Below are 25,861 nucleotides of genomic sequence, written 5' to 3' on the forward strand. Positions count from 1 at the left end.
ACTGTGCTGACGTAGGGTGGAAAGCGAACCGATAACTGTTAGAAAGCCTTTGAATAAATTAAGACAAGAGTTATGTCTTAGTTAACCAAAACATTAACCAGAACTCCCCAATCTATGCGCACTCTGGTTAATTGGAGTCATATTGTTTTTTTCTGGTCTGATTAAGATGGATTTTGATCCAGAGATGATATGGTGAAATGGTGTCATATGGTGGGAAAAGCACTTAGAGTCAGACAAAGCAAAATTAAATTTTAAAAAAGATACTTCCTAGCTGTGTGATGTGGGGCATGCCATTTAATCTCTGTGAACATTAGTTTTTTTTAAATCTACAAAAGACTGACAATACTACCACTAAGTATAAACTTTTCAATGTTATGGAGTAACACACATAGCATGACATCTGCTAGCACCACTTGGCATCTCTTAGATGTGGATTCAAATCCTAATTTTGATTTTAGACTAGATTCAAAGTTATTCCTATAGTGAATATAGTGAATTCCTATAGTCTTTCTCACTCTGTTGCATTTTCATATACTTTCTTGTATGGAAGACAAAGTGATGGAGTTATAGCCAATGTGTAGTATCTAGTGTACAACCCCAGGTACTCAACAAGAGTTTGTCACATATTTATATGGTTTGGCTCTGTGTCCCTAACAAAATCTCATCTCAAAATGTAGTCCACGTGTGAGGAGGGAGGTGATTGGATAATGAGGGTGGTTCCTCCATGCTGTTCTCATGATAATAAGTGAGTTCTCAAAACATATGATGGTTTTATAGGTGAAAGTTCCTTCTTTGCTCTTCTGTCTCCTGCTGCCTTGTCGAGAAGGTGCCTGCTCCCCCTTTGCCTTCCGCCACAATTGTAAGCTTCCTGAGGCCTCCCCAGCCATGTAGAACTGTGAGTCAACTAAGCCTCTTTCCTTGATAAATTACCCAGTCTCAGGTATTTCTTTATAGCAGTGTGAGAATGGACTAATACACACATGCAAACAGAATTTCTGGCATGTACTGTGAGATACACAAAACATGTGTTTCAGAAGAAGAAAAAAGAAAACCACAGATTAGATTAATTCAACTAACTAAATTGTAAGCTCTTTGAAGATTGTATTCTAAAAAATGTCACTTAATCAAGTTTGTTAAGAAAAGAATGAATCAATGTACAAACATATACTAATCGTCGCTTTTTGGTTTCAGGAAAGGAATAGGATATTGCAATACTTTTTCAAAATTTGTGTTTATTTGGTCTCCTGTCTTCTAGAGCCCTATCTTCAGCAGCTGCCAAAATTGAAGAACAAAGAGAATCCTTGAAACTTCCCTTCAGCTAGTCATCCTCTTCCCTTTTTTTCTCCTTTAAACACTGTTCCAATTCATTATGAAGGCCCCAATGCAAAAAAGACATGGAAGTGAACATTGGAGTGAAAGTAATGATGGTAAGAAATTCTGGGGCCAATAGAGAGAAAATATTCTCACCTCTAGGACTCTATAGAGTAATCTAAGTTCTGTTTTTGGAAGCACATGGAAGTTTAATAACTGCCTGTAGGGTGTGATCTAGATACTTCTAGAAGGTTCCAGTATCCACTTTTCTAACACACAAATGCAATCAATCCCAATATTCTTAAGTGCAACATTTTAATTATCAAGTGCAAAACTTTTGAAGAGGAATAGCAATTTATGTTCTTATAAGTCATTTATATATTAGTGTGACTAAATTTCACCTCAGAGTCAGCCCTAGGCAACATCTTTGACCTTTCCAGAGAGAGGATAATAAAGTAAATGTCTGGTAGTTCCTCACCATGATTTTCCTTTCCTGATTTTTCTTTCTTCACAGGGGAGCAAAGGTCTGCTTTTTTTCTATCATTCTTGTATCAACTCTAAATTAAAACCCAAATCACTGAAGTCTAAAAAATCATATCAAAGCAAGTCAATGACTAAAAGAAAATGAAATGAGAGATCCTATCAGAGAAATATGAAAGGGAAAATACCACTGATTAAATAACAGTTAGGGGAAAAATAAATCATTACACCATTAAATGTATATGTTGACATACTATATGTTGTTATGTGCTTATTGTCTTTCACCAGTAGAATGTAAGTCCCATAAGGGTAAGAACTCTATATATTCTGTTCACAGCAGCATCTCTAGTGCATAGAACAGTACCTAGCATAAAATAAACAGCTGTTGAACAAACGAATGTATAAATGAGTGATTAATTGAATGATTAAAGATAGAAAGAAGAAAAACAAGATTGTCCTTAGAGGGATAAATTTTAAATCAACCCATATAATGGATCAAATGAAGGTGTATAGCATCACTCTAAGAAACTAGAACCTTTATTAAACTCACATTATATGCCAGACATGTAGCCAAGTACCTTATGTACATTTTTCACACAACTTTGTGATGCGCTATTTTTCAAGTAAAGAAATGGGCTCATGGAGGATAAATGATTTGTTAATTTCACATAGCTATTAAGGTGGTGGCTCCAAGATTTTCACCCAGTTCTGTTAGACATCGAAGCCTGTGTTCTTTACAGGAAGTGTACGTTGGTGCCTTTGTGGAGCAGTGCCTTGGGAACATGGTATTTCAAGTTGGCTGTCAGGGAGATCCCTAGGCTTATTCTAGCTCCCCGGCAGCTCCCTGGCACTCCCGTGTATCTGGACTGAGCAGAAGTTGGGCCAGCTAGACTGTGCAAGCTCCCTGGCTGGTGATGATGTTTCTTATTGCAAATGACTCCTATGTTACTCTGGTTTCTGTTTTTCAACCTTTAGTGAATTTAACTTTCATAAATGATTAAATTTCTGGATTTCCAAAGAATTCAGTTACAACCTGGTAAATTTTTCAGAATAAGGGATGCTTCTCATTGAAGCAGGATTCTGAGTGATCAGTCACCAGCTACATTTTATTCTATATCCAACCTTACCATGGCCATCCTTTCAAATGACTCCAGTAAATATATGCCACTTTGAATGGCTGACTCTAAAAAATGTTTATTTATGAATGGCTGACTCTAAAAATTGTTTATTTACATAACTTGTATATCACATCATATTCTATTTTGTAATAGTATTTTTTAAGTTTAGAAATTTATTATTAGAATACAGAATAACATGAACCATATTCTGAATTTCTAGAGCACACATATTCTAGAATCAGATGGAATAAAAATAGAGAAAAGAAAAAAGTGTATTTAAAACCAAAGACTACCCCCAGAATCTCATACAAAAAATGAGTGAATGATCTTACCTCATTTGTGAGAATGAGAAGCTCAGAGAGGACCTTGGCAAGCTTATATCCAGAAGCCAACTGGTTTATTTTCACCAAGAACAGAAAAAGAAAGAGAAAAGGGAAGAGAAGGGAAGAAAAGAAAAAAAAACCCAACATTTACTTTGTACTGTAGGTAATTTTGGTTAGAGAGGAAGAAGCAAACAGCCTTCTGATTCGGCAATCATTAGCATTAAAATGAGCTATTAAAGAAGGTTGTGAGGTTGCCTTCAGCAGTCTTTGAGTACAGGGTAGAGCATCAGGCTTTTAGAAAAGATTGGGTTCAGTAGGGTTCTGCCTGTCTGCTCAGGCTTGGGGTATGTGCACAGAACTTAGATTAGATTGCTCTGCCAAATTTTATTCATATATATATACACACACAAATATATATAATTTATAAATACTTATTGATATAATTTATATATACACAATAAGTAAAATATCTTCATATTTTCAATAAATATTTATTAAGTATCAATTATTTGTTAGGCACCAGGAATACAGAGATATGAGACACTGTTTTAACACTCTGGGAGCTCAAAACTTACTGCTGCAATAAAATTGAACTTGGAGTAAAATCTTAGATAAAGATCAACTGAATCTTAGTGACAAAAAACATGTCTTTACATTACAAATTGGTAGAATCCTTCTAAAGAGCTATAAATGATTTAGCAATGTATAAAATATTAAAAGGACAATTTTAACCAAAACGGCAAATAAAAATTACACAACATTTGATTCTATATCTGCTAAAGAGAAGTATATAGGAAAAAAAAAAAAAGGGAAACCTGGGGTAGAGAAAACAGTAGTGTGAGAGTGTTAGGGCCTTACACCTATAATTCTTATACAATTTCCTTTAATGCTACCATGCATTTTTTCAAAACAGTAAGTGAAAGTGTGAAAGACTGTGTCAATGTACCCTTTATATTTGTATTTGAGTAAACAGAAGACATAGATAACGAACCCACTGGCATATTTAACTCATTCATTTGTTCGGTTGTGAGTCTTCTTTCTATTTACTCAGTCTAGAACTCTTGTATTTATTCTATATGCTGGCACTAGGCTTAGTCCTGGAGGTACAAAAGGCAAATAAAACCTGTCCTTAACCAGAGTCTTAGAATCTCCAGGGAGAGGCTCAGATATAAACTCAAAATATGTTACAATGTAATTAGTAACAAAAGAAAGGTACTTAAAGGTCCAAATGAGGGCAGAAGAGGGAAAGCCATCTCTGCCTGAGCAGTTGAGAATGAGAGTAAAATGGAAGAAAGTAGGGGCCAGGGTGGACTTTCCATGGGGATGAAGCTTTAGTTGAGGGCTGATTGCCAATGGAGTTAGAACTCACCTGCAAGAAGGGTGAGGTGAGAAGGAAGGAGAGTGACAGGTAGTGGGGAGGGGGAAATTCCAAGCAGAGGAGTCAATGAGGAGATGTTAAAGAAGAGGTTAAAGAAAAGCCTCTGTTCTTAAGAAACTGAAGATATTTCTACGTACAAGGCAGTTTGGGGGCAGCCAACAGGAGGTAGGCGGAAAAGAAAGGCAGAGACCGGTCTGTTGGAGGACGCCTCTCACCCACAGTTCCAGGTACTGACACAGAAAAACAGAGGCCAGGAGTCATTTGCTGGGTGAACCTTGGTCAAAGGGAAAGCCAGACAGCAATTTCCAGCCCAAGCTGCAGATCCAAAGGGCAGGACTGACATGAGGCTCCAAGGTGCAGAGCTGGAATGTGGTTGGCAAAACAGAAAAGGCAGTAGATGGGCAGAATGGCATGGAACAAATCCGGAGCAGCCACAGTGCAGCAAAGGCTTGGAGGGCTTGTGGGGTTTTATTTAAAGGGCCTGGAGAGGAGTGTGCTAGGTAACGTCACAGGCGTCTTGTGTGCCAGGCTAAGGCATCTAGACATTAATGGTTTGTGATGGGAAACCACTGGAGAGTTTCTTCCCCAGCAATGACATGATGAGGTTTGCATTTACAGAAAGATTGCTCTGAAAAGAGCATGCGGGATGGATCGGAGGAGAGTGAGGATGGAGGCTGCCAGGGGCACCAAGGGGAGGGTAATAGGAGGTCCAGTCAGAGGGCTTACTGTTACGTTTATCTTAGATCATGAACTGTGAGAGACGAGCTGTCAGTATAAATAACATTTTGTTTATTCTTGTAAAATCTCTGGACTGTATTGCAATGATCACCAATGTGAGCTTTTGAGATTGGATAGTAAATGTGTTTACAGCTGCCTGTGTAGAGGGCGGAATGTCAAAAGTCCCATTAGAGCACATTCCACTTGCCCATTTTAGTGAGTCAATTTGCTAAATTATAGACTTATTTCAGCATACAAATCAGCAATTCTGGAAACTGATAGTTTGCCTGGCAGCTTCTTTTGAACATCTCCATTTTTTCCTAGAGTGTTGTCTACAGGTAAAATCAATTTAACTATTTTGAAAGATCTACCATATCCCCAGTGCTATCATCTGAATGTTTGGGTCCCTCTCCAAATTTATATGTTGAAATTCTCGCTACCAAGGTGACAGCACTAGTAGGTGGGGCCTTTGGGGTGTGATTAGGCTATGAGGTTGCAGCCCTCATGATTGGAGTAAGTGTCCTTATTAAAGAGGCTCCAGGGAGCTGCCTTGCCCCCTCCAGCAAGCAAGGACACAGCAGAAAGGCACCATCTATGTATCAGGGAAAGCTCCCTTGATCTTGGGTGTTGCAGGCTCCAGAACTGTGAGAAATTAATTTTTGTTGTATATAGGCCACCTACTTTATGGTATTTTGTTATAGTGACCCAAATAAACTAAGGCAAACCTGCAGCATATTGTGGTGCCAGGTAGTAGAATGATGAAGGAATGTTTAAAGGACACTATCCAGTTTTTTGGAGCCCCCTCTGGCCTAATCTAAGATACTTTGAGCATCAAAATCCATAATGATAGTAATGGGTGTGGTCCATTGAATGAAATAACTCATGAGTCTGTACTGATATAAACAAGCAATAATGGGGAGAAGAGAAAGCACTTCCTTATGGTAAAAAGGTAACTAACAAATACATGTAGAAAAAGTGAAGGCTTTAGAAAATACGCATTTGGTCAGCAGGGAAGTGCAAACCAAAACCACAGTGAGATATCATCTTACCCCAGTAAAAATGGCTGTTATCAGAAAGACAAAAAATAACAGATGCTCGTGAGGATGCAGAGAAATAGACAAGCTAATACACTGTTGCTGGGAATGTAATTTGGTACGGCCACTATGGAAAACAATATGAATGTTTCTCAAAAAACTAAAAATAGATCTGCCATATGATCCAGCAATCCCACTGCTGGGTAAATATCCAAAAGAAAGGAAACTCATATGTTAAAGGGGTGTCTTCATGTCCATGTGTATTGTGACTATTCACAATAGCTAAGATATGGAATCAACTAACGTGTCCATCAATGGTTGAATGGATAAAGAAATGTGGCATATATACACTATGGAATACTATTCGAGTGTAGAAAAGAATGAAATCCTGTCATTTGCCACAACGTGGATGGAACTGGAGGTCATTACCTTAAGTGAAATGAACCAGGCACAGAAAGACAAATATTACCTGTTCTCACTCCATAAGTCGGAGCTAAAAAAAGTTCATCTCACAGAGGCAGAGATATATGCTCTGGAGGACATTATGCTAAGTGATATAAAGCAGTCACAGAACAAATACTGCATGATTCCACTTATTAATACATGAAATACTTAAAATAGTTAAACTCGGCCAGGCATGGTGGCTCACACCTGTAATCCCAGCACTGTGGGAGGCCGAGGTGGGAGGATCACTTGAGGTCAGGAGTTTGAGACTGGCCTCGCCAACATGATGAAACCCTGTCTCTACTAAAAATGCAAAAAAATTAGCCGGGCGTGGTGGCGCGCGCCTCTAGTTCCTACTACTTGGGGAGCTGAGGCAGGAGAATTGCTGAAAGCCGGGAGGAGGAGCTTGCAGTGAGCTGAGATCATGCCACTGCACTCCAGCCTGAGCGACAGAGCGAGGCTCCGTCTCAAAAAATATTAATAATAAAAAGCTAAAAAATAAATAAAATGGTTAAACTCGTAGAAACAGAGCAGAATGCTGGTTGCCAAGGGTTGGGTTGGGGTGGGGGAGAATAGAGAGTTGCCGTTTAACGAGAATATAAATATCACATATGTGCTGATGAAACCTTAATTTTTATCGTCAACTCAGATTTTTGTTTTAAGATATATTCAAAGGTTTCCTGCAATCTCTACTTGAATCTCTCCCCACAGGGACTGTGAAGTGGCCACCTACTGTACTGTCTGCTTAGAGTAGCCACACTGGTCCAATGGGAAGCTATCCTTTCAAACATGTAATTTGAATGAAACTTCTTATTGGCTCTGTCTCACTGAAAGAGAGGGAAATGCTCCAGGTAAGAAAGGCCCCTGACCTGTGCTGGGCCAATCATAGTTCCTCATTTTCCTGGCCACCTTCCATTGGTCCAAGAATGGGCCAATCAGTGACCCAACTGGATTCATTAGACTGGTGTCCCAGTATTACTGAATTTGGGATTAGAGATTGGGCTCTTTCTGGGGATGGAGAAGTAAGGCGCTTGAATCACTTGTGGTCATGTTCCCTGCTCAGTGGAAATGCCAGCTGGTAGTAGAAGAGAATGAAGCAGAGATGAGAGAAAGAAAGAGAAAGGGAGACTGAAAGCGTTTCATCCTCAGTAAGGCTCAGTAAGCATTCATTTTCTGCAGTTATGTGAACCTCCCAGTAAATTTCCCCTTGACCTAAATTAATTCTAGTGGGATTTCTGTCACTTGCATTTCACCTTCAAATTGAGGTCAGTCCAGAATAAAACCTGCCATCTTTTGCAACATGCCTTTTCTGCCCGTTCCCCCACCACCTTCCCCGCTTATTTCTCCTCTTACATTCTCCAGTTTAGCAATGCCACTAGCCTTAGCTGATGTGTACTGGTAGAACTGTCATGGTTGCTCATGGGCTTTTGCTGTGTCAGTACCAATGCCATGCTGTTTGAAAAATACTTTGACTATTACCCCTGCCAACGTCTATCCAGAAACCAGGAATTTATTCTTGATTCCAGCTACCCTCTACCTCTATGTATTTTTCCTCAACTTTTGAAATATGAAATACTTTACGTATTTGATGTTTACTACTTTATTTTTAAATTTTGCGTTTTGAAATGCTTTCAGGCTTACAAAAAAGTTGCAAAAATTGGCTGGGCGCAGTGGCTCACGCTTGTAATCCCAGCACTTTGGGAGGCCAAGGCGGGCAGATCACCAGGTCAAGAGATCGAGACCATCCTAGCCAACATAGTGAAACTCCATCTCTACTAAAAATACAAAAATTAGCCGGGCGTGGTGGCACGCCTGCAGTCCCACTACTCGGGAGGCTGAGGCAGGAGAATTGTTTGAACCTGAGAGGCATACTTTCAATAAGTAATATACTATTATTTTCTTTTTTTCTTTTTTTTTTTTTTTTTTGAGACAGAGTCTCGCTCTGCCGCCCAGGCTGGAGTGCAGTGGCCGGATCTCAGCTCACTGCAAGCTCCGCCTCCCGGGTTCACGCCATTCTCCTGCCTCAGCCTCCCGAGTAGCTGGGACTACAGGCGCCGCCACCTCGCCCAGCTAGTTTTTTGTATTTTTTAAAGTAGAGACGGGGTTTCACCGTGTCAGCCAGGATGGTCTCGATCTCCTGACCTCGTGATCCGCCCGTCTCGGCCTCCCAAAGTGCTGGGATTACAGGCTTGAGCCACCGCGCCCGGCCTATTGTTTTCAAATGAACTATTAAATATTAATTGTCAATTTTAATTTACAATATGCTTAATGTGACAACTATAGCCAGCCATAAACAAGAGCTTCTGGGGTTCTTAATATATTTTAGAAAGGCAAAAGGATCGTAGGACCAAAATGGTGAGAACTGCTGATCTAATTCATGGACTCAATTGTCTTTCTAATTTTTTTTTTTCTTATCTGGGATCCAATCCAGGATTTTACATTGGATTTAGTCATCATGCCCCTTTATTTTCCTTTAGTTTGAAACATTTCCTCTTTCTTTATCATTCTTTATTTGTCTGTCTTGATACTTGATACCTACTCTTGATATCTTGATACTTTCAAAAAGTACTGACAAATCCAAAAAATAAATAAAAAGTATTGGCCAGGCCAGGTGCAGTGGCACACGCCTGTAATCCCAGCACTTTGGGAAGCTGAGGCAGGTGGATCACCTGAGGTCAGGCCTAGCCTGGCCAACATGGCGAAACCCCGTCTCTACTAAAAATACAAAAATTAGCCGGGCGTGGTGGCATGCACCTGTAATCCCAGCTACTCGGGAGGCTGAGGCAGGAGAATCACTTGAACTCGGGAGGCGGAGGTTGCAGTGAGCCAAGATCACATCACTGCACTCCAGCCTGGGCAACAGAGCAAGACTCCATCTGAAAAAAATAAAAAAGTATTGGCCAGTTATTTTAAAGGATGGTCCTCGATCTGGAATTTTTTTATGCCTCCTTGTGGTTAAATTCAGATCATACATTTTTTATAAGAATACCACAGAACCTGTGCTATGTCCCCTTGGTACATCACATCAGGAGACAAATGATATCAATTTCTTTCATTACTGGTGATGTTAAATTATAACTTGGTCCCCGTGATGTCGGTCAGATTTTTTCACCTGTTGTTTTCCCCTTGTGAGAAGACACTATGAGACTTACAGAGCTATTCTGTATGTCATTCATGATACTCCTGTCCACTGATTTTAGCATCTGCTGTTGATTCTTGCCTGAAACAATTTTTCCAGAGGTGATTTTCTATTTCCTTTGTTCCTTCTGTATTGTTTTGTTGGAATTCAGTGGTAAGGAAGTGCTTTTTCTTCTCCTTCACCAGTTTACTTATTCATTCCATTATAACAGTTATAGAATCAAGGATTCTCATTTTATTCTCTAGATTATAATCTGTTGGCATGATTATTTTGTTTATGAAGTGTAAAACAATGCCACTCTTCACAACCAATTTTTTTGAAAACAGTTATTTTTTACAAAAATATGTGACATGAACAAATAATGTATTATTATTTTAAAATGAACTATTAAATATTATTTTTCTATTTTAATTTATAATATGCTTAATGTGATAACTATAGCCAGATAAACTTGACCAATGACTGTCCAGACTTGGCTGACGGAGGCCCCTGTTTCCATTTAACATGCCTCCAACATTTTGTCAGGCACTTTATTGTGTTCTGGCATCACAAGATATTTTGGGCTCATCTTGTACTTACCCTGGCTCATCCCTGGAATCAGCCATTTCTCCAAGGAGCTCTATTTCCTCTTATTGGAGAACATTATCTAGAAATCAAAATCTGGCTGGCTGTGCCGAATGGTACTGTGCTGCCTTTACTTATTTTTAGTAATTATTTTTTGTTATTACAAAATTTATGCAAGGTGTCTGTTAATAATTTATAAGAAAACAGATTTTTAAAAGTAAGGAAATTAAAAATCACCTATAACATTACCACCTAATAATAACCGTGTTATTTAAAAATAACTGTGTTATTTAAAAAATATTTTTAATATGATTTTAAATATATATGATATTTTGTATATATGATAAAGAGTAACAACTCAATTTCTAAATGGTTTACTAAGTCCTGTGGAGTCTAGTTTTGTAATGTCTTTAGAGTCTGTTTACTTCTTTCCTCTTTCACTGCCTCTGTTCAAGACCTCATTATTTCTTACTTGGATTCCTAAAATAGCCTCCTTACAGTCTCCCACCATCAGTCTTGTACTGTTCTGATGCAAACTTTATCCTGTTACCAAAGTAACATTTAAAAAAATAAAATATAATCATGTCACCCTGTACTTGGCCTTTAAGAACATGCCCATCACCCTTTGCCTGACATTGTTCTCATCTTGCAGTCTCCAGCCTCTTTTCCCACTCTCCCTGCTTGCAGCCTCTGCTATGGCTGTAATGAACTCCTTGTCGCCCCTGAATTGTGCCACGAACTCTAATCCCGCCCTGCCTTTTCAGTGTTACCCTGTCTACCAGGGACACTCTCCTCCACATCCTGCCTAGCCTACCTGTCCCTTGAGACTCAGCTTAGATATCATCTCTTTATCTGTCGCCTAATACTTCTCATGCTATTGGGGAAATTGTCTTTCTTTCTATTATGCTTTGAGCACCTTAAGAAAGGAAATTTGGCATCAAGTAAATATGTCTGTTGAATAAATTATGAACAATTTAAAAAGTGAACAAAATATATTTGTTCAAGCAATTAATGAAATGACTTGATTAAAAAATGGAAATAGAACGAAGATTCAGTATGTAACAAGAATATCATATAGTAGTTTCTTTAGATTCCAGAAAAAGGTTAAACGTAATGTTGTTTGGAATTGAAATATTTAACAAATTAAGTTTTGTGGTACCTTTGTCAAAGTGAGGATTTGTCTGTTGTCATAGATCGAGTTCCCCCTGGAAGCCAACTCTGAGAGGGGCACGAGAGTGTAGGAAGTTATTGGGCAGTGCTCTTGGAGCACCACATGTAGATGGGAAGGGAAAGGAAGCAGGATATGGAGAGGAAGAAGATGGACTGTAATGGAGTCTCAGGATTGTCTCAGTGTCCCAGGGGTTGGGAGCTGACATAGCCCTTGTATTAGTCTGTTTTCACACTGCTGTAAAGAACTTCTCTGAAACTAGGTAATTTATAAACGAAAGAGGTTTAATTGACTCACAATTCTGCATGGCTAGGGAGGCCTCAGGAAACTCACAGTCATGGCAGAAGAGGAAGCAGGCACCTTCTTCACGAGGCAGCAGGAGGGTAAAGAGCCAGTGAAACCACCACATAAAACCATCAGATCTCATGGGAACTCACTCAATATCATGAGAACAGCATGGGGGAAGCTGCCTCCATGTTCCAATCACCTTCGTCCTTCAACACATGGGAATTACAATTCAAGATGAAATTTGGGTGGGGACACAGAGCCAAACCATATCAGCCCTTCAGAGTTGTCCTGGGTTGGAGCATGGTTGAAGGGCCTTATTACCCCTACATGGACCAATTGTTGGATGTGGTCTGCTCTGGATAGGGGATACGGCCTGGGGAGAGGTAAATTCTCTTCAGTTGAGGCAATTCAAAACAGGAGGAAATAAACTCTTTAGTCCAGCGTGGGGAACATCTAGACATTGTACCATAGCATCCACTACATCCACAAATACTATGAGCTAGGTGGATTGGACTCCATTATTACCAGTGTAGTCACTAGGGAGGGTACATAGTTTCTTAAGTACGCTCTAGACTTCAGCCAGGGGCACAAATCTGGCCTTTCTATTGAGCTTGAGGGCAGTAAAACAACAACAAAATCCTCCAATTTGGAGTCAGGTGGGCAGAGCCTTTCTTTCATTGAGATCGCTATGAAGTAGGCATACTGGAAGCTATTAGTCAACTCGAAACATTTTCTATCTGGGAAAGAACAATGCAAGGAAGACAGAAGAGTACTAGGTCATACAATGCCAGAACCATCAGCCACAGTTTCTGTGAGGGAGGACAGAGCAGAACTCAACAAATCTTCCATTGAGAACTGAATTGAAAATAAATTTTGATAACAACGACTTGAAACAATTTAATTGTTGCCTTTTAGTTTTATTGCTCATTAGTGCCCATTATTACAGTTAATGTTTCTGCTCAAAGAATATAAAAGGATTTTAAATATTGAATTCTGCAAAAGCAGTCATTTCAAAATTTTGAGACAGAGGATTTTAATAGAATTAAGAAGTCACTAAACATAAAGATTTACATTTTTAGATATGAAAAATGATGAGTAAAGGGCAATGTGGGTAGCAGTGATTTCAAAGAAGTATATATAAATAAAAATAGGTTGTCTTAAACCGCATAATCATGGTAATTCATGAGCACACAATGAAACAACCACAGAACTTCCTGCTCAGTGTAACCAGCAAATAAAAAGGTATTTTGCATTCATTAAGCTTCTTAAATAGTTTTATTTTAATCTTTAACAGTCGGAGCCCTAGATCTCTCTATTTTGTAATTCTGAAGTACTTACATCAATAAATGTCTCAAGACCCACATAATGGTTAAATAAAACCTCAATTTTGTTTGATAAACCTTTCCCTAAAAATTTTGGGACAAATTTCAAGGAAACAATTCACTAGTTGTGATTCATTTATAATTAACCAGAATCTAAATAAAGGTAGCATTCCATTTTGAGGAAGAATTATTGGTGTGTTTGAGACACGGGTGATGTTTTTGTAAAAGACAATAGTATCAGCAAACTCTTTCCAAGAACATCTACTGTTTGAATAAGTCAGTTTATGTATGGTGATGGGAAATTTTAGTTAATTAATTTATTTATCTTTTTGATTATTTATACATATGTAAGATAGGTAGGCACTAAAGCTGTGTGGTCGTGGGTAAGTTATTTAACTTTTCTAAACTTTAGTTTCTTCATTTATGAAGTGAGGATATTAATACCTACTCTATCAAGTTGTGTGAATTAAATGAGAAAGTGTGTGTAAATGCTTGGCACAATGCTTGCAAAGTGAAAAGTACTGAATACATGATTGTTATTATTATACAGCATTATATATTATGTATACATATATAACAATTATATTTTAATATCGTAAATAGTCATTATTGTAATCATAAGATATAATTTATCTGCAAAGCGCTTCTCAACATCATTCCTTTTTGACTTGAACTCCTTCAAACATGCTTAGAACTGTGAAGCAAATGGCTACAGCTTAATGAGTGGTTATAAGAGTATCCTGTTTTTCTTCTCTTTCATACTTTTCTCCTTCCCAAACTTCTAAACATATCCTAAATTTATCTCCTCTACCCCTACCCAACCACCCACTCCACAATTAAAAGGCATTGTCTTCAAGGACACAGGGCTCACCATGGATTCCCTCCCCTCCCCTCCTTTCCCCTCCCCTCCCCTTCCCCTTCTCTCCCTCCCTTCCCCGCTTCCTTTCTCTTTTCCCATTACCCTCACAGTCCCTGGAACATTGCTTAGGAGGTTTTTGCCAGCAAAAGTTGAATGAATGGCTGAATGAAAGTTTACAAATATTCCAGTTATTCACTTAACGAAGAGCCACATGCCCGGAACCAATGCTGTTGTAGTAAACATTGACCCACCCCTGTCCAGGTCACTAGCTGATCTGACAGACAGTCACACAAAAGTGCAATTACAAAACAGGGGTCAAGGGCAGAGATAGGATGTCATTGTTATGGGATTACTGGGACGTGAGAGAAGACTTTCTAACCATGAGAGGATGGGCAGCCCAAAAGCAGGCAAAGAAAAGTGGCATGGCAGGAAGCAGGTCAGATGAGGTGGCCTGGTTTGTGCAAGAACATGACAAACTAGTGTTCCTGAAGCCTAAAGGGAAGGTGAGACAAGGCAGAGGAGGTTGGCGGGGCCAGGTCACGGAGTCTCCTGTGCCACACTGGGAGTCCGGACTTGATGTGGAGGTGAGAGATAAGCATGCAGCGGTTTTGACCTTTCTTTTGTTTTTCACTTTAACTTCTTGATTTTTTTCCTGTTTGTATTGACTTCCCTCTATTGCCTCCAGTGTCAAGAATAGAATCATGGCTCTCCCTGAAAATGTGTATTCCTGAGAAATTGGAATCCACAGGGAACGGAAAGAAGCTATTGGTGTATTTGCTTCTCCTCCTGCCTCTAGGGCTGAGTTTACAGTGCACTGCTGGACTTCCCCTGGGGACGTGTGGATTTCTTTTGGGTTCAGAGCTTATTTTCACTTTTTAAATGATCTATCATTAACTTTATTTTTCTCTACTCAAGTGAAAAGTTTCTAGATTTTATTCTCATGTTTCATATTAGTTATTGCTATTTTAAAAGAAAATTTCTGACTCTTAAATATGATTATTCTATTATTAAAGTGAGAAGGCTGGGCGTGGTGGCTCACGCCTGTAATCCCAGCACTTTGGGAGGCCGAGGTGGTGGATCACCTGAGGTCAGGAGTTCGAGACCAGCCTGACCAACATGATGAAACTCCGTCTCTACTAAATAAAAAAATTAGCTGGGCATGGTGGTGCATGCCTGTAATCCCAGCTACTTGGGAGGCCGAGGCAGAAGAATTGCTTGAACCCAGGAGGCGGAGGTTGCAGTGAGCCAAGATCACGCCATGGCACTCAAGCCTGGGCAACAAGAGCGAAACTCTGTCTCAAAAATAAATAAATAAAGTCAGAAAAACAATTATTCAAAGGCACTTATTTACTGTAATAAACAATTATATTTATTATAAAAGTGGCCTCTTCAAGAGCTACTGCAATAACAATGACAACTTGGACTTTAGCTAAAGTTATGTTTATTTACTCAATGAATTCTTTTTTCTTTCTTTCTTCTTGGAGATTGAGCTTAAGGGAAATTGAATCCTAGTTAATGCTTTCATTTTTCATTTTGTCATTGCTGTTGGCTTTGTTTTCCCTCAGAACTGGTTGTCAAATATCTATATATTATAGTCTTTGTCTGTAACTTCTTTTCACAGTTTTTTTAATTTCTTTTTTTTATTATTTGTTTGTGTATTTATTTTTGAGACAGAGTTTTGCTCTTATTGCCTAGGCTGGAGTGCAATGGCACGATCTTGGCTCACTGCAACCTCCACCTCCTGGGTTCAAGTGATTCTCCTGCCTCAGCCTCCCGAGTAGTTGAGATTATAAGCACCTGCCACCACGCCTGGCTAATTTTTATATTTTAGTAGAGATAGGGTTTCACCATGTTAGTCAGGCTGGTCTCAAACTCCTGACCTCAGGTGATCCACCTGCCTCAGCCTCCCAAAGTGCTGGGATTACAGGCGTGAGTCACTGCTCCTATCCTCTTTTATTTCTTAAAATAGGTGTTCCTGGTTTTTTTTGAGCATTGAATTTTTTAAAAAGCATTCTTGTATGTGTAATTTAAAATTCAGTGTCCCCCTCGTCACCCCTAAATTTTATTAAAAAGGAATAAGTAAAAAGTGAAACAAGAAAGAAAGGGCACCATGAGTGATTTCTATTTAATGTGGTTTCATATATTAGTTAAAATATATTATTTTAATTAGGAAGCAAACTCAGCTGTGCTTTCAGATTATTAAGCAATATTAATTTTTTCCTTCCAGACAGTCCTTCAAATGTTAATCATTGGTTTATGATCATGGGATGAAGCTTATTTGTCTGCAAATAACCAGTTGATTTTAGTGTCTTTTGGTAGGAAGAGCAGAGGTTAGGGTCATCTATAGGCAAATAAAGATGGTCACTTTGTGGGGTTTCCAAGTCCCAAGGTCAAGCTGGTAGTGCTGGGCATGGCATAATTGCCGGTGGAGCTAAAATGATCTGAAGCATTTGCATTTGTTGCACCCCCAAGACCATCATCACCAAACCTAGTCAAAGGCATTTTGTACTTCTACAGACCATCCTGAAAAAGTGGCAAATTCTCTCTTTATAATTTCTTTCTTTCTCCTCGGTGTTCATCTTACCCCGATTTCATCTGAATGAAGTGGTGGCAGCAGTGGTGAGCTACACCTCCTAAGGGCTGACTTTTACTAGGATATTTAGTATCTTCTGACCCTTTTGATCCCTTGAATGGTGAGACCATGCTTTGGCTTATACTGCAAAATAATCCGACAGCCAGGCTGGTGGCCCTTACGGAGTTACACTCCAACTTCTGGGCTCAGAGCCTTGTTCTTTCTCTTATTTGGCATTATCAGCTATTGTAGTATTTTTGGCTCCTTAAGGCTAGCTTGATACAGTGTCATATTTTGATATGAAAGATAACAGGATATGATAGTACCACAAAGGATAATGCTTAAGATTTGCAATGGATGAATTTTTCCTTGTCTCCAATAAGAATTTTTCATTAGGTAGCATTTTCACATAACTCTGTTTTGATATTTATCTCTTTTATTTGGGCTATTTATTATATGTCTGTCCCTCAAACTAGATTATGAGTTTTCTAAAGGCAGAAAGCATATTTCACTCACCTTTGATTCCCCATTCCATAAGATCTAATATGAATTATAGAGAGCAGTTTAGCAATACTTGTTGTATCAATGGAATTACAGCAGTAAAAACACAGATATTGACCTGGAACCAGAATCATGTTCTGAATGCAGAAGTATGTACTTTCTTTTTCTTTCTTGAGAATGCAGGATCTTTTTAAAAATGCTAATTTGCAGTTTGAAGCTGTTTAGGTAAAAAAAAAAAAAAAAAAAAAAAAAAAATACAAGAAGCAGCAGCAAAAGAGACCAAGTAGGCACTTTTGGATACTATAATTACATATAAGGCTTGTTTTTATTATAGTTCTTCAGGCTTAATCATGCTTTTGATTCCATGAAATGTCATAGAACCACAGGACTGAGAAGGTCTCAAAAGACCTTTTAGTCTGTCTCTAAAGAGACATGAGTTTAAACTTCTGCAAGCATTTGCTTACCCTATAGTTTTCTTTTAAAATATCTAAGAAAGAAAGGACACATAGAGGTCCAAACCATTTTTAAATAAATACTATTTTTTGTGCCTTTTCACTTATGGTTTAACCATCGGATATGCCTTTTTTTTTTTTTTAGTTCTTTCTTTTCTTGCCAATTCTGGGTGATTTCTTTCTCTGATCTCTTTTTTTCTGAAAAAATTTTTATTGTGTATATTTGAGGTTTACAACATGGTGTAAGGGTCTAATTGTATTCTTTTGCATGTGTAAATCCAGTTTTCCTATTGAAGAAACTATCTGTTCCTCATTCTGTCTTCTTGGTGTCTTCATCAAAACTCAGTTAACCGTATCTATTTAGATTTATTTCTGGGCTCTCTATCCTGCTCCATTGGCCTGTGTTTCTGCTTCTATGCCAGCACAATACTTTTTCCCTTACCCCCACCCCCCTTTTTTGTTGTTGTTGTTTTGTTGTTGAGACGGGATCTCACTCTGTCGCCCAGGCTGGAGTGCAGTGGCACAAACATGACTCACTGCAGCCTCTACCTCCCAGGCTTAAGTGATCCTCCCACCTCAGCCTCCCGAGTAGCTGGGACCACAGGCACATGCCACCATGCCTGGTTAATTTTTGTATTTCTTGTAGAGACGAGGTTTGGCTGTGTTGCCCAGGCCGGTCTCAAACTCCTGAGCTCAAGCAATCCTCCTGCCTCAGCCTCTTAAAGTACTGAGATTACAGGTGTGACCTCTCACACCCAGCACTTCTTTGCTTACTATTGCTTTGCAATATAATTTCAAACCAGGAAGTGTGATACCTCCAACTTTGCTTTTCTTTTGTAGTACTGCTTTGGCTATTTGGATTTTTTTGTGTGTGGTTCGTACAAATTTTAGGATTGCTTTTTCTATTTCTGTGAAAAAAGCCATTGGAATTTTGGTAGGGTTGCGTTAAATCTGGGTATTGCTTTGGGTAGTACCGACATTAACAATCTGGTTTCTTTTCCGCTTACATAAATCTTTTGGCTTTTCTTCTTCTCTTTTCAAAGAGAACTTTAAACTCCTCACCTTTCTACTATGCAGAACAGTTTAACAGACAACACTTGTTTCTTGAGCATGCACCAGCAGCATACGGGGTGAGTCTTACACTTGACCACTAGTTATTAATCAAGACATCTATTCCAGGACAAACATGGTGCTTTCCCCAACAGGGATTTGGGTGAATGAAATTTTTCTTCATCTCTTACATTTTCACGCATTCTTCTAAATAAATGATTCCCTTCCTTTGTTCTTTCAACATAGTGCTTAATTTCCAGAAATACAACGTTGTTTCCTCTCTTTTTCGTTCTCTGCTCAGGTCAACACCCATCATCTAGTTTTAGACCCACGGCTGATTACATGGTTCCAAAATAAGTCAGACTGCTCCAGATTGTAGCATTTATAGGTTGTTGAAAGTGCTGGTGACTCAGTTCCTGGAGTTTGCCAAACACCACCACTGGCAACACAAACTATATTTTGCCATCATCTTCATTATTATTGTCATCATCATCCTCATTACCTTTGGCTTTCCATCGGATTTCTAGGTTTCCCACTCTACTTATTTTGTTCTACTAGTGGGCTGTTCTTTTTTTGGTACTCTTTAAAAGAATTCTAAGGGTTAAAATAGTGTATGTGAGAGTTGCCTGATGGATTCACTTTGGCCTGTTCAAGGCATATTGATCATATGAAGGCTGATCATTTGGTTGTGGACTTCTTGTCCTGCTGTCTTAAGAAAGACTTTTGAAAAATGTGATGATAGAAGCACCATGCAGCATGCTACGGGAGCCGTGCTACGGTCTGAATGTGTCCTCCTCAAATTCATGTGTTGAAACTTAATTGCCAATGTGATAGTATTAAGAGGTGGGGGTCTAAGTTATGAGGGTAGAGCCTTCGTGAATGGGATTAGCATGTTTAAAAGAGGTGTGAGGGAACTGGTCACACTTTCTGCCATATGAGGATGCAATAAGAGGTGCCATCTTGGAGGTAGAGAGCAGTTCTCACCAGACACTAAATCTGCTGATGCCTTCATCTTGGACTTTCCAGCCTCCAGAACTGTGAGAAAATAGAAATGACATGGCCACTTTCCCCTTCCAACTCATCCATCAAAGGAGCAGGTAACACTACGTTATGGCTGTGGAGCTTTCTCCCTACAAAGGAAACACCAGGAATGACAAAGCAATCATTTCCCCCAACAGGCCTTTGCTTCTTTTTTTTATTTTTTCAATTGTTTTCTTTTCAACTTTTATTTTACGTTCAGGGGATACCTGTGCAGGTTGTTATATGGGTAAATTGCATGTTGCAGGGATTTGGTGTACAAATAATTTTGTCACCCAGGTAATCAACATAGTACCCAATAAGTAGTTTTTAAATCCTCACCCTTCTTCCACCTTCTACCCTCAAGAAGGCCCTGGTGTCAATTGTTCCGTTGTTTGTGTCCATGTGTACTGCATGTTTACCTTCCACTTGTAAGTGAGAATATGCAGTATTTGCTTTTCTGTTCCTGCTTTAATTCGCTTAAGATAATGCCCTCCAGCTGCATCCATGGTGCTGCACAGGAAATGATCTCATTCTTTTTTTATGGCTGTGCAGTATTCTATTGTGTATATGTACCACACTTTCTTAGTCTAGTTTACCATTGATGGACATCTAGGTTGATTCCATGTCTTTGCTATTGTGAATAGTGCTGCAATGGATGTACATGTGCATGTGTCTTTATGGTAAAACAATTGATATTCCTGTGGGTATATTCAGTAACGGGATTGCAAGATCAAATGGTAGTTCTGTTTTAAGTTCTTTGAGAAATCTCCAAACTGCTTTCCTGTGGCTGAACTAATTTACACTCCCACCAGCAGTGTATAAGCTTTCCCTTTTCTCCATGGCCTGATCGGCATCTGTCATGTTTTGACTTTTTAATAATAGCCATTCTGACTGGTGTGAGGTGGTATCTCATTGTTGTTTTGATTTGCATTTCTCTAATAATTACTGATGTTAAACATTTTTTCATATACTTGTTGGCAGCATGTATGTATTTTGAAATGTATCTTTTGCCCATATTTAATGGACTTATTTGTTTTTTGCTTGTTAATTCTGGATATTAGACCTTTGTCAGATATGTAGTGTGCGAATATTTTTTCCCATTTTGTAGGTTGCTTGTTTACTCTGTGATAGTTTCTTCTGCTGTGCAGAAACTCTTTAGTTTAATTAGGTCACACTTGTCAATTTGTGTTTTTGTTGCAATTGTTTTTGGAGTCTTCATCATAAAATCTCTGCCAGGACCAATGGCCAGAATGGTATTTCCCAGGTTTTCTTTTAGGATTTTAATAGTTTTAGGTTATACATTTATGCCTTTGATCTATCTTGAGTTGATTTTTGTATATAGTGAGAGGAAGTCATCCAGTTTCAATCTTCTGCACATGACTAGCCAGTTATCCCAGCGCTATTTATTGAATAGGGAGTCCTTTCCCTTTTGCTTGTTATTCCTGGCTTTGTCAAAGATCAGATGGTTGTAGGTGTGCGGGTTTATTTCTAGGTTCTCTAACACATTCCATTGGTCTAGGTGTCTTTTTTTTTTTTTTTTTACAAGTACCATGCTATTTTAGTTACTGTAGCCTTGTAGCATAGTTTGAAGTCATTTAGTGTGATGTCTCTAGCTTTGTTCTTTTTGCTTATGATTTCTCTAGCTATTTGGGATCTTTTTTGGTTCAAAATTATTTTTAGAATAGTTTTTTCTAATTCTGTGAAGAAGAATGTCTTTGGTGGTTTGATAGGAATAGCATTGAATCTGTAAATTGCTTTGGGTAGTATGACCATTTTAACAATATTGATTCTTCTTATCCATGAGCATGGAATGTTTTTCCATTGGTTTGTGCCATCTCTGCTTTCTTTCAGCAGTGTTTTAAAATTCTTCTTGTAAAGATCTTTCACCTCCCTGGTTAGCTGTATTCCTAGGTTTTTTATTCTCTTTGTGGCTATTGTGAATGGGATTGCATTCTTGATTTGGCTTTCAGCTTGGATGTTATTGGTGTATAGAAATGCTACTGATTTTAGTATATTGGTCTTTTATCCTGAAACTTTGCCTAAGTTACTTATCTGATTTAGGAGACTTGGGCAGAGATTAGGGGATTCTCTAGGTAAAGAATCATATCATTAGTAAAGAGAGACAGTCTGACTTCCTGTCTTTCTATTTGGATGCCTTTTATTTCTTCCCCTTGCCTAATTGCTCTGGCTAGGACTTTTAGACTTCAAGTTTTGGTCAATCAATTCAGTGACTGGGACATTAACTCTGTAGTTAACCAACAGTGGGCTGTCTATCCCCTCATGGGAGGAGATTAGCAGGCCTTCACAAGGCCCTTGCCTCAGTCCAACCTCTGATCCTCTGGCTTTGATCCTGGGACTATCGAGAGGCAATGTGAATTTTCACCTCTACAAGGTTCTGAAATAAGTCGGAAATGTACATTAATTAAACCAATTTTAAGTACCTTCTACATCCAAAGCTAAGAAAATCTATTACTTATTCTATTTCCCATCCTAAATTACCCACTGTACTCCCAATTATGGCTTACCTGAAAATGGTTTCCCAAGAGAAGAAACACTCCAGTGGATATTCCACCCTTGGTTTAGCCTTGGTGTGACTTCTTATTACCATTCTGAACAATGTCAATGATTGAAAACACTCTTCACTATGGAGAGGACACCTCTTACTGCTTTTCTCTTCGTTTAGTCACTGTTGTCAGAAGTTCTACAGTGAGATCAAGTGATATCATAAAATGCTCCAAAATGAAGTGCATGGAGACCCTGTAGTAATAAATAGCCTGGCAAAATAGAGATATTCCACATTTGGGTATAAGCCTCCTCCCATCATCAAATTCCCAGAGAGAAATTAAGGCCTGAAGATTAAATCCCCTTGCAAGCTAAAGTTAAAAGACATGAAAGTCTCAGGGACTCAAATCCCCTCAGTAATTGAAATTCTCCTACTCTTGTGAGTTAAAAATCTAAAGAAATCAAAGGCCCTCATCAGTTTATTTTTCTGCTCAGTCTCATTGAGAGGGTGCGGTGGGCTCCTGTGGCACCTATAGCTTGGGAATCCTCTTCCTGGGAGGAGTATGGGTTTTTCAGGGACTCCAGAATTGTTCTGAAGCAACAACTTTGGTGTTTCATCTTAATGTGCTGCACACATTTGTCAGTACTTGCCATATTCACCAAATTTAAAAAAAAATCAATTATCGGCTCTAGAGCAGTTATCCCAGGGACAGTTATTTCCCTAGAACCCAGTATTTTATGTTACCAAATACTCTAAGGTTCCCGAGTGAAAAGTAGAAAAAGAAAGCCTTTGTTTTAATGTCTCTAAGACACAAGAAGGTCAATGTCAAGCTTCTAGAATCTTCTTAACAATGCCTGTTGTGAGCCAAAGCTGATTAGTGAGAAATCTCCAAGAGAAACTAATATGACCTTGTGTATCTACCATACCTTAAAGGAATATCCACCTGTATATCCATTCTCCTTTCCAACAGAGTATCATTTGAGGCCAGGTGTGGTAGCTCACACCTGTAATCCTAGCGCTTTGGGAGGCTGAGAAGGTGGATCATGAAGTCAAGAAATCGAGACCATCATGGCCAATATGGTGAAACCTCGCCTCTACTAAAAAAACAAAAATTACCTGGACAGGGGTCACACACAGGTCACACACAGGTCATTCACGGGTCTGTAATGATTCAGTCATGGGTCACACACCAGTCACACACGTGTGTCATGTGTTGGTCACGTCAGTCACATGCCCCTCACACACATCAGCTATATGTCAGCATGTGCCTGCCATGTGTCAGAAATGTGTCAGCCAGGTGTCAGTCACATGCTGCACACGTGTCAGCCACCTGTCAGTCATGTGTCACACATGTCATTTACTTGTCACATGCCACATGTGTCAGTCATGTGCCAGTCACGTGTCAACTATGTCAGTCATATCAGTCACCTGTCACACACGTCATTCACCTGTCACACAGGTGTCATACCCCTGTCAGTCACGTGCCACACGTCAGTCACATGTCACACGTGTCAGTCATGTGCCAGTCACCTGTCAGTCATGTGTCAGTCACATGTCACACACATGTCATTCACATATAGCACGTCATACACCTGTCAGTCACATGCCACACACATGTCACAGATTTGTCAGTCACGTGTCACACAGTCACAGACGTGTCAGTCACGTGTCACGCACCTGTCAGGTTGTTTAGGTTAAAGAAAACTGCATCCTGGGGAAGGTTTCTTCCTCATAAGAAATTAACCAAATGGGGTACCACTGAATGAGGATGATTCTTGAGTCCATATACAAGACTTACTAATTCAACCTTAGACCTTGTTGCAGTTTTCCCCTTGGGAATGTAGAATGGAAGTTGAAACAGCCAATCTAGGACATCTTATGTTGGCTGGACACGAATAATATAAAGCTAGTATGGATATATGAAGCTAGTGTGATATAAATAATGATAAATGATATAAAGCTAGGGTGGATATATATGAATCTCCCTAGTGCTTTGTAATGCACGTGAGTTTACCTTCCTTTCAGCTTAAAAAAAAACAAATGTTGTGCTATAACTAATGTCTCAAAGGCTTATAGGAAGACACACTGTATTTCCCTACAACTGGACCCCTGCCTCAGGTGTTCTTGTTGACTCAGGCTTCCCAACATATTCCAAGGCTTCTGCAGAGGTCCTGTTGCCCACACAGGTATGTTACATGTAGTTAAAGTTTGAACTGCTTTTGCCTGTACTGCGAAGCTGCCTGTGCCTACCATGGGCCTGTAAGTTTGCTGAGGACAGAGCAATCAGTTTGCTTGCCAGCCTCTGGGTGAACTTCCTCCTGTTGTGGTTTTCTTGCCCCCAACAAATATTCTTCTTGGAGATTTTGCTGAGACCTGAGGTCTCCAGTGTCTTTGCTGAGGCCTAGTGGCTTTCAACTGACATTTCTCTGAAACTTCCCATGGGTCAGGTTCTGCCTCTGGAATTAGCCTCCTTAAACTATAATCATCCACAAAAGTCACAATGCTCTGCAGCTTAGATTTAAAAGTCTTTTGTTCAGGCTGTAGCAGTTAAAAGCCAACTACCCAGGTACAAAAACCTCTATGCAGAGACCAGGTTCCCAAAAGGAAGGAACTTCTCCTTCCAAATTCACCAATTAGCAAGAAAATGTGCAGATCAGAAGTATTAAAGGTATAGGAACTCCTCCCTGAAGAAGGAAATAGCAGGGGTGGTGAAGAAGTGACCCATTTAGCAGATGCTGCTGCTACCAAAGAAGTAATTTAAAAATCTGAATAATGTCTAGAATCTCATGAGAAGCATTTGACAAACACAGACTTCTGAGCCTGATAGTAGAGAAGGAAAATCCTAAATTCTACTGTAGCTTCATATTCTTTTCCAGTGTTTGCTGTAACAACCTCTCACAAGTCTGGTTGGTTAAAATAACTGAAATTTATTCTCTTACAATTCTGAAGACCATAAACCTGACATCAGTTTCGCTGAGCTAAAATCAAGGTTTCAGCAGGAATATGCTCCCTCTGGAGGCTCTAGCGGATACACATTTCTTGCTGCTTCTACGTTTTGGTGGCTGCTGGCATTCCTTGGCTTGTGGCCACATTGTTGTAATCTCTGCCTTGGTGTACACATTGACTTTTCCTCTTCTGTATGTGTCAAACATTTCTCTGCCTCTCTCTTATGTGGACCTCTATGATTGGATTTTATGTCTATGTCCGTGTTTGTAATCCAGGATTATCTCTTCATCTCAAGATCCTTAATTCAATTGCATCTACAAGGACTCTTTATTCAAATACAGTAACATATACAGTTTCCGAGTATTAGGATGTGGACATATCGTTGAAGAATCATTTTTCAGCCCACCACAAGTTTGGTGGGGATTTGGAGAAATAAGGACAGCAGCATCTCCCAATATTTTCTTGTATTATACGTTGGTGCAAAAGTAACTGCAGGTTTTGCTATTGAAAGTAATTAATATCCTAGACAGTTGAACTGCCTTCTTTTCTTTCCTTTATCCCCCATCTCCCACTACCTTATGTTTGTTCGTTATGGTTAAATTCACAAATTAATCCAAGATTATGTGATATTGAATACGTTATCAGTACAGAACCAGAGAAGCATGAACATTA

At 39.2% G+C, this 25,861-nt stretch overlaps 1 protein-coding gene and 1 long non-coding RNA gene across 3 annotated transcripts in view; one reads left to right on the plus strand and one right to left on the minus strand.

Moving 5' to 3' along the window:
* Positions 1 to 25,861, plus strand: part of LOC139357576 (interferon-activable protein 208-like) — a 274,308-nt gene that overhangs the window by 171,707 nt on the left and 76,740 nt on the right. The gene's annotated exons all lie outside the window — the stretch shown is intronic.
* LOC105493717 (uncharacterized) lies at positions 1,242 to 22,397 on the minus strand. Of its 2 annotated transcripts, none has more exons than XR_011611020.1 (3): positions 22,266 to 22,397; positions 3,242 to 3,301; positions 1,242 to 1,354 (listed from the first exon to the last, which is right to left on the minus strand). It is a non-coding gene; the product is annotated as an uncharacterized lncRNA (long non-coding RNA). The 2 variants fall into 2 exon arrangements; XR_011611019.1 differs by lacking the exon at positions 1,242 to 1,354 and adding an exon at positions 1,790 to 1,868.

Source organism: Macaca nemestrina, chromosome 12 (genome assembly GCF_043159975.1).
Source record: "Macaca nemestrina isolate mMacNem1 chromosome 12, mMacNem.hap1, whole genome shotgun sequence".
In the NCBI taxonomy this organism is placed as follows: Eukaryota; Metazoa; Chordata; class Mammalia; order Primates; family Cercopithecidae; genus Macaca; species Macaca nemestrina.